This window comes from Rhinatrema bivittatum, chromosome 1 (genome assembly GCF_901001135.1).
Source record: "Rhinatrema bivittatum chromosome 1, aRhiBiv1.1, whole genome shotgun sequence".
NCBI lineage: Eukaryota > Metazoa > Chordata > Amphibia > Gymnophiona > Rhinatrematidae > Rhinatrema > Rhinatrema bivittatum.
The window spans coordinates 277,830,220-277,844,559 of NC_042615.1; positions in this window are offsets into that span (position 1 = coordinate 277,830,220).

Sequence of the window (14,340 nt, forward strand, 5' to 3'; positions counted from 1 at the left end):
TCGAGAAAGGAGACAGCAGCATGAGCCTCCCATGGCCGATGGGATTCTACTTTCTTGGCTTGCGGGGGCTGGAGGAGGAGGCTGCTGCAGCTACCATTTGTGCTCGGGGAGGGGCGGGCGAGGGGGGGGGGAGGAAGTGAGTGAGAGAGAGAGAGAAGCAGCCAGCCAGCGTGTAAGTGAGAGAATGTATTTGATTGAGAGCATGTGTGTGATTGAGAGAAACTGGTCAGAGAGCTGATGTGTGTGTATATGTGAGAGACAATGAAAGTGACTGCTCAAGGAGATAACCGATGTGTATCTGAGAGAATGAGAAGCCTGTGCAGTGGAGAGCGAGCATGGAAATGAGAGAGAGACTGGTGTGTGTGTGTGTGTGTGTAACAGAGAGAAAGTGATTATGGGAATGAGAAGCCTGTGCATGTGAAGAGAGTGAGAAACCTGGGTGTGTGAGAGACACAGCATGGGAGGGAGAAGCCTATATATGTAAGACAGAACATGGAAGTGGGAAGCCTGTGTGGGTATGCATGAGAGAGAGAGAGCGAGAGAGAGAGAGAAAGAGAGAGAAAGTGATTATGGGAATGAGAAACCTGTACATGTGAAGAGTGAGCATGGGAGTGAGAAACCTGTATATCTGAAAGAGACCATGGGAGTGGGAAGCCTGTGTGTGTGTGTGTGTGTGTGTGTATGTATGCATGAGAGAGATCAGGTGACGTGTGTGTGTGTGTGTGAGAGAGAGAGAGAGAAAGAAAGTATTATGGGAATGAGAAGCCTGTGCATGTGAAGAGTGAGCATGGGAGTGAGAAACCTGGGTGTGTATGCATGAGAGAGATCAGGTGACTGGTGTGTGTGTGTGTGAGAGAAAGAAAGTGATTATGGGAATGAGATGCCTGTGCATGTGGAGAGAACAAGCATGGGAGTGAGAGACTGGTGAGTGTGTGTGAGACAGAGAAAGTGATTAAGGAGAACATGGGAGTGGGAAGCCTGTGTGTGTGTATGGCATGAGAGAATCTGTTCAGGAAGGTGACTGGTATGTGTGTCAAAGACTGTTTGGGAGATGACTGGTGTGTGAGAGACAGAAACTGGTCATGGGGGCATGACTGGTATGGTGTGTGTGTGAGAGACATGGGCACTAAGGAAGAGGACCATGAGTATAGAGCTTAGCCTCTACTGCTGCTTCTGCTGTGTGCTACGGCCTGCATGGAAGAGGAGTAGGAGAGCTGCTGGAGGGGGTAAGTAAAGGTGGCTTTTTAAATGTATTTTTCTTGATTGACTGCCATTTTAATTATTTAATATTATGTGATGTGTCTGCTTTTTTTGAAATATTTTATTGGTGTTTGGAGAATTTTTAATAGTTTTTATGAGTTTTTAATTGTTGGATGTTATTCTGTTCATAGCTGTTTTGAAACATTTATTCTGCTTATTAGTATGGTTTTACAATTATTTCTGTGTGTGTATCTATAGCTGCTTGCTAGTTCTGATTTCCTAATAAGAGGTGTATTGGTTTTTAGGGCCTGATTTAATATTTGTAGTGCTGCCTTTTCATAGATAGGGTTGCTCCTGATTGAGTGCATTCCATAATACAGGTGTAACTGTGTGAGGATTAGTTTATGTGCATTACTACAGATCCTGGGAGTATGTTAGGTCGGTTCTGTGTCTGTTACCGAGATGAGATATTTTACTAGCATGTAAGCGTTTTATCAGTCTTATTTGTTGTGTTTTCTCAAGAGGACATGCATTGGTGGTAAACTGCTGTCTTTTCATAAGTAGGGCTATTGAGCCTGGAAGTAGGAGTTTGAGTTGCTGTTACTGAGATGACACCAGAACCAGAATATCTTTTTTGTAGGGTGAGTTGTATGGGGAATGTCATAATTCTGCTTTACATCCATTATTGTGGGTCAGGGGGGTTCCCGTGGATGCAAACTGTACTTTTACATCTAGCCCCGTGACGATCATGGGTCAGTGTGTCACACATGTGAGAACCATCTGTCAGGTGTGTCCCGACAGAAAAAAGGTTGAGAACCACTGGTCTAGATGGCTTAGCCTTCCCTTCTCCTTTCCAATAACAGGTATTGTTTCTGAAAAAGCAATAGTCTTCGCATGTGCCTAATATTCTTCCCCAAATTCTGGAAATCTCTCTGTACTGTTTGGATGCTATTTCAAGCAAGGTCATTGGTCCCCAGATGGAAGATAAGGACTAAAAAATCAGTTACTTCTTTTTTTAATTGTATTGATTATCTGGTTTGCACTTCTACTAGCTGAAGATCCTCGAAGGCGTTTAACTATTTTGTTCCCCTGGAAATGAAGTTCCAAATTAGTACCTCTAATGACAGTCTCTCCCAGTACAAGAATGTTTCTATTAGGACTTTTGATATGTTATGGGGTTTTCCTGTGCATTGGGTATCTTTTTTTTCCTTTCCAGATATTACTATAGTTTCCATTGCTGGGACATCTTCATTTTTCAATTCAGAAAAGGCATTTTGTACCGCTATCATTTAAGAGAGTGGGTGTCTCTGTGTCACAGGTCTTGTCTTACTAGAGCCCACTGTAATCCATTTGATCCTAGGTTTCTGGATGCTCTGTAGAAGTGGGCATGGACATTTGAGCTTCACAAGTGGGAAAAGTGGGTGTGGGTGGGTCACAGGTCTTATCCTACTAGATCCCACTTATTTCTGGGTTTCTGAATCCTCTGTGTGAGTGGGGGCAGGTTCTCTGAATGCAGAAAGGCGGAGGTGATTTCTTTGATGTTGCTAATTCCTGTTTAGCCTTTTTAAATTGTAGCTAATAGGGATGTGCATTGTTTTTTTGACGGATGAAAATATTGTACAATATTTTCTAATCCGTCATGTATCGGGGGTCCCCAAAAATGATAGGAAAACCCCACAAAATTTTTGTGTGGTTTTCTTATCGTTTTGGGGGGGGGGGGGGGGGGAAGAGGGCACACAGAAAAAAAACCCCAAACCCACCCTGAGCCTTTAGATCTAATTATTTAAAGTCCCCCACCCTCCCAACCCCCCCCCCCCAAAACTTTTCTAAAGTACCTGGTGGTCCAGCGGGGGTCTCGGGAGCAATTTTTTAAGATGGCGCTGGCCATCCATTGCTCCTACCATGTGACAGGGGCCGGCCAATGGCACCGATAGCCCCTGTCACATGGTAAGGGCAAAGGGCCACCGGCGCCATTTTGTTTACTGGCAGCCGACGGCCCGAGAGCGGGAGATCGCTCCCGGGACCCCCGCTAGACCACCAGGTACTTTAGGAAAGTTTTTTTTTTTGGGGGGGGGGGATTGCAAATAATTAGATTTAAAGGGTCGGGGTGGTTTGTTTTTTTTCGGCTCGGGACAGCCAAAAGAAAAAAAAAACCCCGTCTGGAACACGGGAAATAGAATTTCCTGTGGGTCCACGATCCCGAAACCGATTCAGACACCTGATTCACATCTCTAGTAGCTAATTCTAATTTGAGTTGAGTCAACTCCTTATTCAATGAAGAGAGCTGCAAAAAAATGGGGCAAGTTCTAAGTCTGCAGATGATTTGCCTTAAAAGAAAGCACAACAATTATTATATTAAGACATTTTAATAATTTCTTCTGATATGGAACAACTTAGGTATGATTAAGATTTGCAAAAGAGCTTATTACCAATTATATTAATTATGTACCTTAGCAAGACTATATATAAAAGCAGAAGCCCAGGAATGGGTGGATAGAGGGGGAGGGAGGACTTTTAACAGTTGAAATTGCCTTTTTTTCTGTTTCTTTTTTTTTTTCTTTTTATTCAGCCACAATACACTCTATTGCCTTTTTTTCTCAATTAAAAGATACACCCTCAAAGGCACTCAATAATACAAATATAGACAAAGGTTATACTTAGCCCAGATATTTTAAATAAGCAAACAATTCCACTTAGCTTTTAGATGCCTCAAATAGGAAGACCTGCAGACAATGGCTAAGTTACACTGGAAAATTAGTTTTGAGGCAAGTGAATTCTATAATGAGCTCCTCCCACTATAGACAGTCTAATAGTACACTTATGGGACTTTTTATTTAGCACAATAAACTATTTGCCATTTTTTCTCAATTAAGACACACCCTCTAAGGCACCCAATAATACAAATATTGACGTGCATTGGTATGTGTGAAAGAAAGCATATGTATGGAAGTGTGTGTGAGAGAGCGTGTATGAAAGTATGTGTGTGTTTGAGAGAGACAGCCTATGTGAGAGCCTCTGTGTGTATGAGAGTTTGTGTGAAATAGCTTCTATGTGTGTATGTGAGAGAGAATGAATGTGTGTGTGTGTGTGTGTGTGTGTGTGTGTATAAAAGAGGAGAAAGATCTCCCTGCCTGCCCTCTGCATTAAGCCATGGCAATTTTCAGGGTGACTGGAAATCAAAAGTCCCCAGTATGGAAAGTGGGGATATTTTTTACCCTTATTGGGGCAGATTTTCAAAGGGATACACGCATAACCCCTGAAAAGCTGCCCCTGTGCGCGCCGAGCCTATCTTGCATAGGTTCAGTGGCGCGCGCAAGCCCCGGGACACGCGTATGCCCCGGGACTTCAAAAAAGGGGCGAGGGGGGGGGCAGGTCCGAGGCCTCCTTCGTTACGGCCATGCCGGGGAATGGCGCGCCAGCAGCTGGCTGGAGCGTGCAAGTTATGCCTGCCCAGAGGCAGGCGTAACTTCTGCAACAAAGGTCAGGGGTTTAGGTAGGACTGGGGGGTGGAAGGAAAAGTTCCCTCCGAGGCCGCTCCGATTTTGAACTGGGAAAGCCATCATCACTCCCTTAGGGCTCGGTGCGCACAAGGTGCACAAGTGTGCACCCCATTGCGCGTGCCGACCCTGGATGTTATAACATGCGCGCGGCAGCGTGCACATGTTATAAAATCGGGCATAGATTTGTTCGTGCTGGGTTGCGCGAACAAATCTACGCCCACGCTTATCTTTTAAGATCTGGCCCATTCGTTTTAATTATTGGGTATTATTTGATGTGTCATTTGAAATATTTTTTTTATAATTTTTGTATGAGTTTTTTAAATTATTGACTGTTATTCTAGTTATCAGCTGTTCTGAAAAATATATATTTTTACTAGTATGTTTTTACTATTATGACTGATGCTTTGTATTCCTTTATTTTATTATTTTGAGGAATGGTATTTCTATTTTTCCATGTTTGTACTGCATACAGTTTGGCTTGTTGCAGTTTCTAGTTCAGTTTTTGCCTACACGTTTCAGTTTATACTTTATGGTCTCTTTATTCTATATTTGTAGAGGGTCTTTCTGTGTTCTGTATGTGCGACTAAAGCGAGATTCTGCTAAGCGTGTAGTTTCGGTATAGGAATCTATAGCAGGCTGGCTTGTTCTGTTTTCCTAAAAGGAGGTGTATTGGTGTTTAGGGCCTGGAGTAATATTTGCAACATTGCCTTTTCATAGTTAAAGTTTTTACTATTTAAGTGCTGGCAATTAGTTCACTTTTATACTAAAAGGTTTACTATATTGTAATTGTGATTCAATTTACTCTGGGCTTTCTGAGGGCAAAAATCCACCTCCAACATGCATTACAATAGGCCTAATACCATATGAACACCAAGTATGTTTGCTTTTTTTGCAGGTTGTGATATTTTTACCTCAGAAGACTATAACTTTAATCTCTTTATTTTTTCACGTAAAATTGGTTATTATAAATACATAATTTTTTAAATTGTATGTGTTAGAGGAAGGGTAGATATGGGCACAAGGATGTAAAGTTAGTCTATGCTGCCTAATGCCCCTTCACCCGCCCGGAGAGCGTATTCCACACAAAAGCCCCCACCATGCACCCATCTCTCAATTTTTCATGGGGAAATGGTGGGAGGCAGGGTTCCTGGGAGTGTAGCAGGGTTGCCAGCTTCCTAGAAATGTCACCAACTCCTGCCACTCCTCTGGGAAACTCTGACCCCTGATTTCCTTCTTCCGCAGCATTTGAAATCACCGAAAGGTCCAGACTACAAAGAGACACCCCACTTGCCCCTCTTGATAACATGACCCATGCCTTTGGGAGGGGGCAGGGAGAGAGTAATGTTATCCTTCGCTGCAGACAGCAGAATGCCGTGAGCCACCCCTGGGCAGCACCCCTTCATCTCACAGCTGGAACCAAAAAAATAAAATAATTAAAAAAAAAAAAAAAAAAAACTCTCGCTGGTGCCATCCTGAGCTGGGATAAGGCAATATTTTTTTCCTTTAGTGAAAACATGTTAGTTTTCCAAGAACAATGCAACATTGTGCATAGCTGATCTGATGTGTTGTGTCTGCAAAGTTATAACCACATTTAGTAACCCGGAAACTTCCTCCAACAAGTGGATCCAAGCCTCTCACTATCACTGTGAAGCTGCCCCTTCAAATTAACAGTGGATATCTGGCGGCACCCAGTAGGGACTGCCACCTAGGGGATATTTTGTGCCAGCTATAATCCTAGGACAGCATTAGGAAAAATGGAATACATCAGGGAAATGATTATGTCTGCCACACGAAGAAAAAAAGAGTTAAAGAACTCCTGATCATTATTTACAAACAGAAAATATACTGGGAGAACAGTAAATAAAGGACAGGAAAAGTATGAATCACTCAGTTTGCTCTGTCTGCTGGTAGAGGTGCATAACCCACTGGTCCTGAACCCATCGGTCTAGTGCTAGGAAACTTTAGGTATTGCTCCAAGCTATTAGCAAACACCCAGCTTTAGGAAAAAATTCCTGTAGTTGCTACTTTGGAATGGGAGTACCCAGTTTTTTTTAAAAACATAAAATCAAACAAAAAAATCCCCCCTTGCCACTGCTGCTGCTGTTGTTGCCTTAGGCCAGGGGTCAGGAACCTTTTTGGCTGAGAGAGCCATAAACGCCACATATTTTAAAATGTAATTCCATGAGAGCCATACAATATGTTTAAAACTAAATACAAGTAAATGTGTGCATTTTATGTAAGATCACACTTTTAAAGTACAATAAGTCTCTGAAAATATTACACCAGGCCTTAAGACACCAATACATCTCCTATTAGGAAAACGGACCAAGTCAGGCTGCTATAGAGTCCTACACAGAAACTACACGCCAGCAGAAAACCTCACCTGAATCACGTGCTGTCCCTCACCTAACATAGAATAAAGAGACCAAAATGCATAACAAGAAGCATGCAGACAAAAACTGAATTGGAAACTGCAACAAGCCAGAGTCTCTGTATGCAGTGTAACAAAGGAAAAAAGAAACATCACACATCCTTATAAAACAAATCAAGAAATATAAAATCATCAGCAGTAAAACTGTACTAACAAAAAGAACATATTTCGAAACAGCTGATGAGTGGAATATCCAATAATTAAAAACTCATATAAAACATTTCCAGATACCAACAAAATATTTCAAAATAGCAGACACAAAGATCCAGTAATGAAAAATAATAAGGATACAAAAATTTTTTTGCTCTGCATACCTGGGAACGTTTGATATCCAGGTGTCCTGAGATTGTTCTGAATTAGCAGGAGGTGGGGTGGTTTGCTTGGAACTTTCTCCTCTCTCAGTCACATACCAGCGCTCTCTCTCACACTGGCTCTCAATGACACACCTATACACACATGCTCTCAGTCACTCACATATACAAATGTTTTTTCTCTCTCACTTATATAGGCTCTTAATTACACATTTACACACATGCTATCTTTTCACGCTTACACACACACAGGCTTTCAATCACATAAATACATGCTGTCTTTTTCTCTCACACACAGACTCTCATTCACATGCTTACAAACATGTCCTCTCTTTCTCTCATTTACACACAGGCTCTCAATCACATACTCACATGCTCCCTCACCTAAATCAGCTCTCAATCACACACAGACACACATGGTCTCTCTCTCTCATTTAAACACAGGCTCTCAATCACATACTCACATGCTCCCTCACCTAAATCAGCTCTCAATCACACAGACACACATGGTCTCTCTCTCTCATTTAAACACAGGCTCTCAATCACATACTCACATGCTCCATCACCTAAACCAGCTGTCAATCAGACACAGACACACATGATCTCTCTCTTACTTATACACACAGGCTCTTAATCATACATACACATGATCTCTCTCACACACAAAGGATCTCAATCATACACACATACTCTTTCAAACAAACAGGTTTTCAATTACAAACTTACACATACAGGTTCCCAATGGTAAACTTACATTCATGCTCTCTCTCTCACAGGCAGGATCTCAATCACAGACATACTCTCTTTCACATATACAGGCTCTCAATCATTCACATACATGCAATCTCTCACTCACACACACAGGATCTCAAACACACATGCTTGCTCGCTCATTCACTCTCTCTCTCCCCCCCCCCGGAACTCGCGGCAGCAGCAGCCACCTCCCAACGCTAACCTCCTTCATTTTCAGCCCTCGCGGAGGCGAAGGCGGAGTCCCATCGGCCGCGGTTGAAGATTTTCATTTTCCTCCGAGCCGCGCTGCAGTCTTCTTCCCGCGCAGGCACCCGATGCTCTCCACTTCCTCTTCCGGGCCGCGGGAAGAAGAGAGCACCGGCGTGCTCTCTTCTTCCCGCGGCCCGGAAGAGGAAGTGGAGAGCATCGGGTGCCTGCGCGGGAAGACCCGCGCAGGCACCCGATGACTCCAGCGCTGGCACCCGGCTGACACCCGATGACTCCCGCGCAGGCACCCGGATGACTCCAGTCGGCGTGCTCTCTTCTCCTCCCCCCCGCGGCCCGGAAGAGGAAGTGGTGAGCATCGGGTGCCTGCGCGGAAGAAGAGACCACGCTAGTGTGGTCTCTTCTTCCCGCGCAGGCACCCGATGACTCCAGCGCTGGCACCCGGCTGACACCCGATGACTCCCGCGCAGGCACCCGGATGACTCCAGTCGGCGTGCTCTCTTCTCCTCCCCCCCGCGGCCCGGAAGAGGAAGTGGTGAGCATCGGGTGCCTGCGCGGAAGAAGAGACCACGCTAGTGTGGTCTCTTCTTCCCGCGCAGGCACCCGATGCTCTCCACTTCCTCTTCCGGGCCGCGGGTGGGGGGGGAGGAGAAGAGAGCACGCCGGTGCCGCTGACTCCAGCTGTCCTGCCGCGTTCCGCCCGGGCTGACAGCATTTTAAGCCCGGGCGGCGGAGGACCGGGGAGCAGCTGGGTCAGCGGGGAACCGCGAAGTATGGCGACACGTGTCTGCGAGCCAGATGCAGTCCTCAAAAGAGCCATATCTGGCTCGCGAGCCATGGGTTCCCGACCCCTGCCTTAGGCCGAATTGTATTCTACAGTATATGAAGGTTAGGCAGTGCTGGCCCTGGAGTGCCACAAACAGATCTGGTATTCAGAATATCCACTATGAATGTGCATGAGATATCATATACAGTGGAAGCGGCGTATGGAAATCTCTCATCAGATTTATTGTAGTTATCCTGAAAACCAGAACTAATTGGTCCATTCCAGGATCAGAGTTTCCTACCCCTGCTCTATATGTTGATATTTTTGTTTTGTAATGCAATTTGTTCCAGCTCCCTCATTAAGAGCGGAAAGAGTATCCAGACTTACTTTGCTGTATTTTTGCATTTATGATACTGTTGTATTTGATGTACTGTATATTGATTATATTGCTATAAGCTGTATTTGATACCATATTTGATTGTGTGATATTAAGTCTACTGTAACACGTTTCCCAACTATCGCCCGGAGGCACACCTAGTTAGTCTGGTTTTCAGGATATCTGTAATGAATATGCATGAGATCTGCATACATTCGAGACCCAGGATATGCAAATTTTTCTTATGCATATCCAACTGGCTAAGTAGGTGTGCCTCCAGGCGAGGGTTGGGAAACACTGCTGAGGATTAACTTGGCCCTTAAAAAGCAGCAAGTAAATTGAAACTAAAGTAACTGATTTTTTTTTTCAAACCCCTCACTGAAGAAGGGAACTCAGTCTCACTCTGATTACAGAAGAAAACATTGTTTCAGACAGAAGAAGAAGAAGTGGTGCAATCGTGAGGGAGACCTATAGACGGGAAAGAGGGAGGGGGGGAGAGGAGCTAGGAGTAGCACACCTCTCCTTTCCCTCCACCCTCACCAGCATCTCTACATTGGGCTTCTGCTGTGTCTTCCCACCTCTGCCCTCGTCATCTCACCAGCGTCTCTGTAGTAACTCCTGCTGTGGTGGTCCCACCTCTGCCCTCAACTACCTAATCAGCAGCACTACAGCAGCCCCTGCTTCTCTCACCCTACTCTTCTTCCAGAAAAAACACACCATCAAGAAAGGAGCACAAAAGCAATCATAGAAAGGAAGAGAGTGAGAGCCACAGCAGGAGGGTTAGAGATTGCTGTACAGCGCCAGGAGAGGATAAGGGAGACAACGTCAGACAGACAAATCAATGCTCCAGAGATAATATTTTCTGTGGGAATAAATCTGAATGTCTCAAGTCCCAGCCACAGTGACAGGAGTAGATGGTGGTTTGCTATTCTCTCCATTTTTCCCATCCCTTTCTTTCAATACATGCTTTTCCCTTTTTCTCCATCTACCTCACTTCAGGCCAGGGGCAGGGGGAACATCTAGTTGGGAACTAAACCAACTTGAACCACCCCCTATCCTGATCCTTTTTCCCCCTCTCCATTTCTACCCGAACTTGCCGTGCCCTCCCCCCCGGCTGACGTCACCTGCACTCTGGGTGAGTCAAAAATGCGTGCGCGGGCCGTAGACACTGCATGCCTGGCGACGAGCGCCAAAGGAGCGTGACCAAGGGGCCTGCCCCTTAGTGGCTCCTTTTGAACTGCCTGTCTTTACAACACTTTCTCGCATCGCATCTGCATTCTGTGAGTATCCATCATGGAAAATATTCGGACTGTGCCTGTCATCACGTCTAATAGACAGTTATGTAGAAAATCATACATGAAACCCTTTGCTCGGAGTCTCATACAAATTCCTACTACCAATAACGTTCTAATTCTAGGAATGTCGATGATATCCATATTACTACTAAATGCACAATCTATAACCAAAAAACTACCAGTGTGTAATGACCTTCTTTTGGACAATAAACCGGACTTTTGTGGAATCACTGAATCTTGGCTCAAAAAAAAACAAAACAAAAAAAACAGAATCTGTTACAATAAATCAATTACCAAAAAACAGTTCACTCCATCCCCCGATTGAACAGAAGAGGGGGTGGGCTATTATTACTGAACAAGAAAGCTTTTAAAATGTCGTTGCAAGTCATAGTGCCTCCCTCTAATTTTGAAACTGGCCTTTTAAAATCTAAACAGCTCCAAATATGTTTAATATATGCCCCACCTGCATTAATCAACCATAATCCTTCTCTTCTAATTGAGTTTTTGATGAACAATATTGACTATGATATTCCTGCTATTATCTTGGGCTATTTTAATGTGCATGCAGACTCTGATCTACTTTCTTCCAGTTGTGAATCCTTCTTAACCACCATGATAGCCTCTGGTTTCCAACAAAATATCAACTCACCCACACATAAAGCTGGCCACACATTTGATCTTGTTTTCATCAACATAAAGATCCTCCAAAAATTCTTCCAATTCCTTGGTCTGACCACTTCTTGATTTCAGCTATGCTTATTGTGCAAAATCCTACTGTAATACTGTCCAATCAGCCCATTAACACTGAATACAGAAAGATAGGCTCCCTAGAGCAGCACTTCTCAACCAGTGTGTCGCCAAACACCGGCAGGTGTGTCGCGTCTCCAGGTGTCCCACTGCCCCGTTGTACTTTTCTTCTCCCTTTTTCCAGCCCCCGCAGGCCAATTGAAAGCCTTTCTTCCAACTCCCATGGCCAGTGGGAAGCCTCCTTCATTCTGCCTTCCCCCGCGCAGGCCAATCGGAAGCCTCCTCCCTTCTACCTGCCAGTGGGAGTAGGAAGAAGGGAGGAAGCCTTTGATTGGCTGGTGAGGCAGGCACGGCATAGCCCGGGGGTGGGGTGGGAGGAATGGCAGTGTCGAACCCCGACGAAGCAAGGCCGCTACGGGAGCCCATCCCCGTAGCGGTGAAGAGGAAAACGCGACCCCGACAGTGCAAGGCCGCTACGGGAGCCCATCCCCGTAGCGGTGAAGAGGAAAGCCCAACCCCCGACTGAGGTGCCCATTCCCGTGGCGCAGAAAAAAGAAGGCCGTGGCGGAACTGGAGCCCATCCCTGCAGTGAAGGAAAAAGTTGTTTTTGGTGAGAGCTGGTGTGTGTGTGGGTGTGAATGGAAGCCTGGGTGAGAGCTTGTGTGTGTGTGGGTGTGAATGGAAGCCTGGGTGAGAGCTTGTGTGTGTGTGTGAATGGGTGAGAGCTTGTGTGTGTGTGTGTGTGGGTGTGAATGGGTGCTTGGGTGAGAGCTTGTGTGTGTGTGTGTGGGTGTGAATGGGTGCTTGGGTGAGAGCTTGTGTGTGGGGGTGTGAGACTTTTGTGTGTAATTGAGAGAGCGAGACTGGTCAGGAAGATGACTGGTGTGAAAGAGACCGAGACTGGTTGTGGGGTCTAATTGGAGATGTGTGTGTTGTGAGTGACTGGTTGTAGGCGCTAAGGAAGAAGATTGAGGACAGTGCTTCAGCAGCCCTTGCTGCTTCTGGTGAGTGCTATTGGCCTGGAAGGGAAAGGAGTAGGAGAGTTGCTGGAAAGGGTAAGTAAAGGTGGCTTTTTAAATTTATTTTTCTTGATTGACTGCCATTTTAATTATTCGGTATTATGCAATGTCTGCTGTTTTGAAATATTTTATTGATATTTGGACATGTTTTAATAATTTTTATGAGTGTTTAATTGAATATTATTCTGTTCAGCAGCAGTTTTGTAACATTTTTGGTATAAACTTTACAATTATTTCTGTGTGGGGCTCTGTAGCAGCTTGGCTTATTCTGTTTTCCCAATAGGAAATGTATTAGTGTTCAGGGCCTGTTTTAATAGTTGTGTTTCTTAGATAGGGTTGTTACTGTTGAGTGTGTTCCATAATACAGGTGTAACTTTGTGCGGGTTAGTTTGTGTGCATTATTGCAGATCCTAGGATTATGTTAGGTGCTATATTTCTCTTTCCATTTCTCCAGGTTCGCACTGCATGCAGAGTGGCTTTTTTGGTTTTCCATTCCAGTTTCTGTCTCCATATTTATAATTTGTGTTTTTTCTGTACTTGGTGAAGGTCAGTTCTGGGTGTGTGACCGAGGTGAGGTATTTTACTAGCATGTAGGCATTTGTATCAATCTTATTTGTTGTGTTTTCTCAATAGGATATGCATTAGTGGTAAATTACTGTCTTTTCATAAGGAAGGCTGTTGTGCCTGGTAGTAAAGGGAGTTTGTTTTGCTTTTACTGAGATGTCATCAGAACCAGAATATCTTTTTTGTATGGTGAGTTGTACGGGTAATGCCCTAGATCTGCTCTGCACTCATTGCTGGGGGTTGAGGGGATTCCTGTGGATGCAGAGTGCATGTTTACATTTAGCCCCGGGATGGTCACATGTTCAGTGTGTCACGTATGTGAGAACCATTTGTCAGGTGTGTCCCGGCCAAAAAAAGGTTGAGAACCACTGCCCTAGAGAACCTCTCTGATGTCCTTCCAGATGCCATTAAAAATTTAGATGTTTCCAATACTGACAATGCTGTTAAATCCTGGCTGGATATTACCAATGCTGTCGCTAAAAACTGTTGCCCCTTAGTAAAAAAAAACAAATCAAACCATGCCTTAAGAATAACTCCCCCTGGTTTACCTCTGAATTAAAAGTAATGAAATGTCTCTTAAGAAAATTAGAAAAAAATATGGCGTAAAGCACCCTCAACTACCAATCTGACTAATTATAGAAGAGCCCTTCACAATTATCGAAATAAAATCAATGATACCAAGTGTAACCATTACTCAAAGAAAATCCATGATTTCAAATTCAATCCCAGAATCCTCTTCTCTTTTGTTTCGGACCTAGTTAGCCCTTCTTCTAATATAGAGATATAATCAAAAAGCTGAATTCCCTTTGTAATGACTTGGCATATTTCTTTAGGGACAACCCCTGAAGTTAATAAAACGCCATTTCTCCAGATATAAGCAATAAAATAACTTTGCCTACCAACCCTGAAATCTCATGGTCCTCCTTTGAAATATTGCTTCAACAGAAATAGAACGTTTCTTACGACTCTTAAAACCAACTAACCATCCCCTCGACTCTATCCCCACCAAACTATTGAAATTAGTTCCAAACATTGTCTCAAAACTCTTTGCTAACATAATTAATTAGTTCTCGTCTCAAGGCACATTGCCGGACTGCCTTAAAAATGCTATCAAGCCAATCTTAAAAAAAACAGAACTTACCATTCACTAATCTCTCAAATTTTAGACCTATTT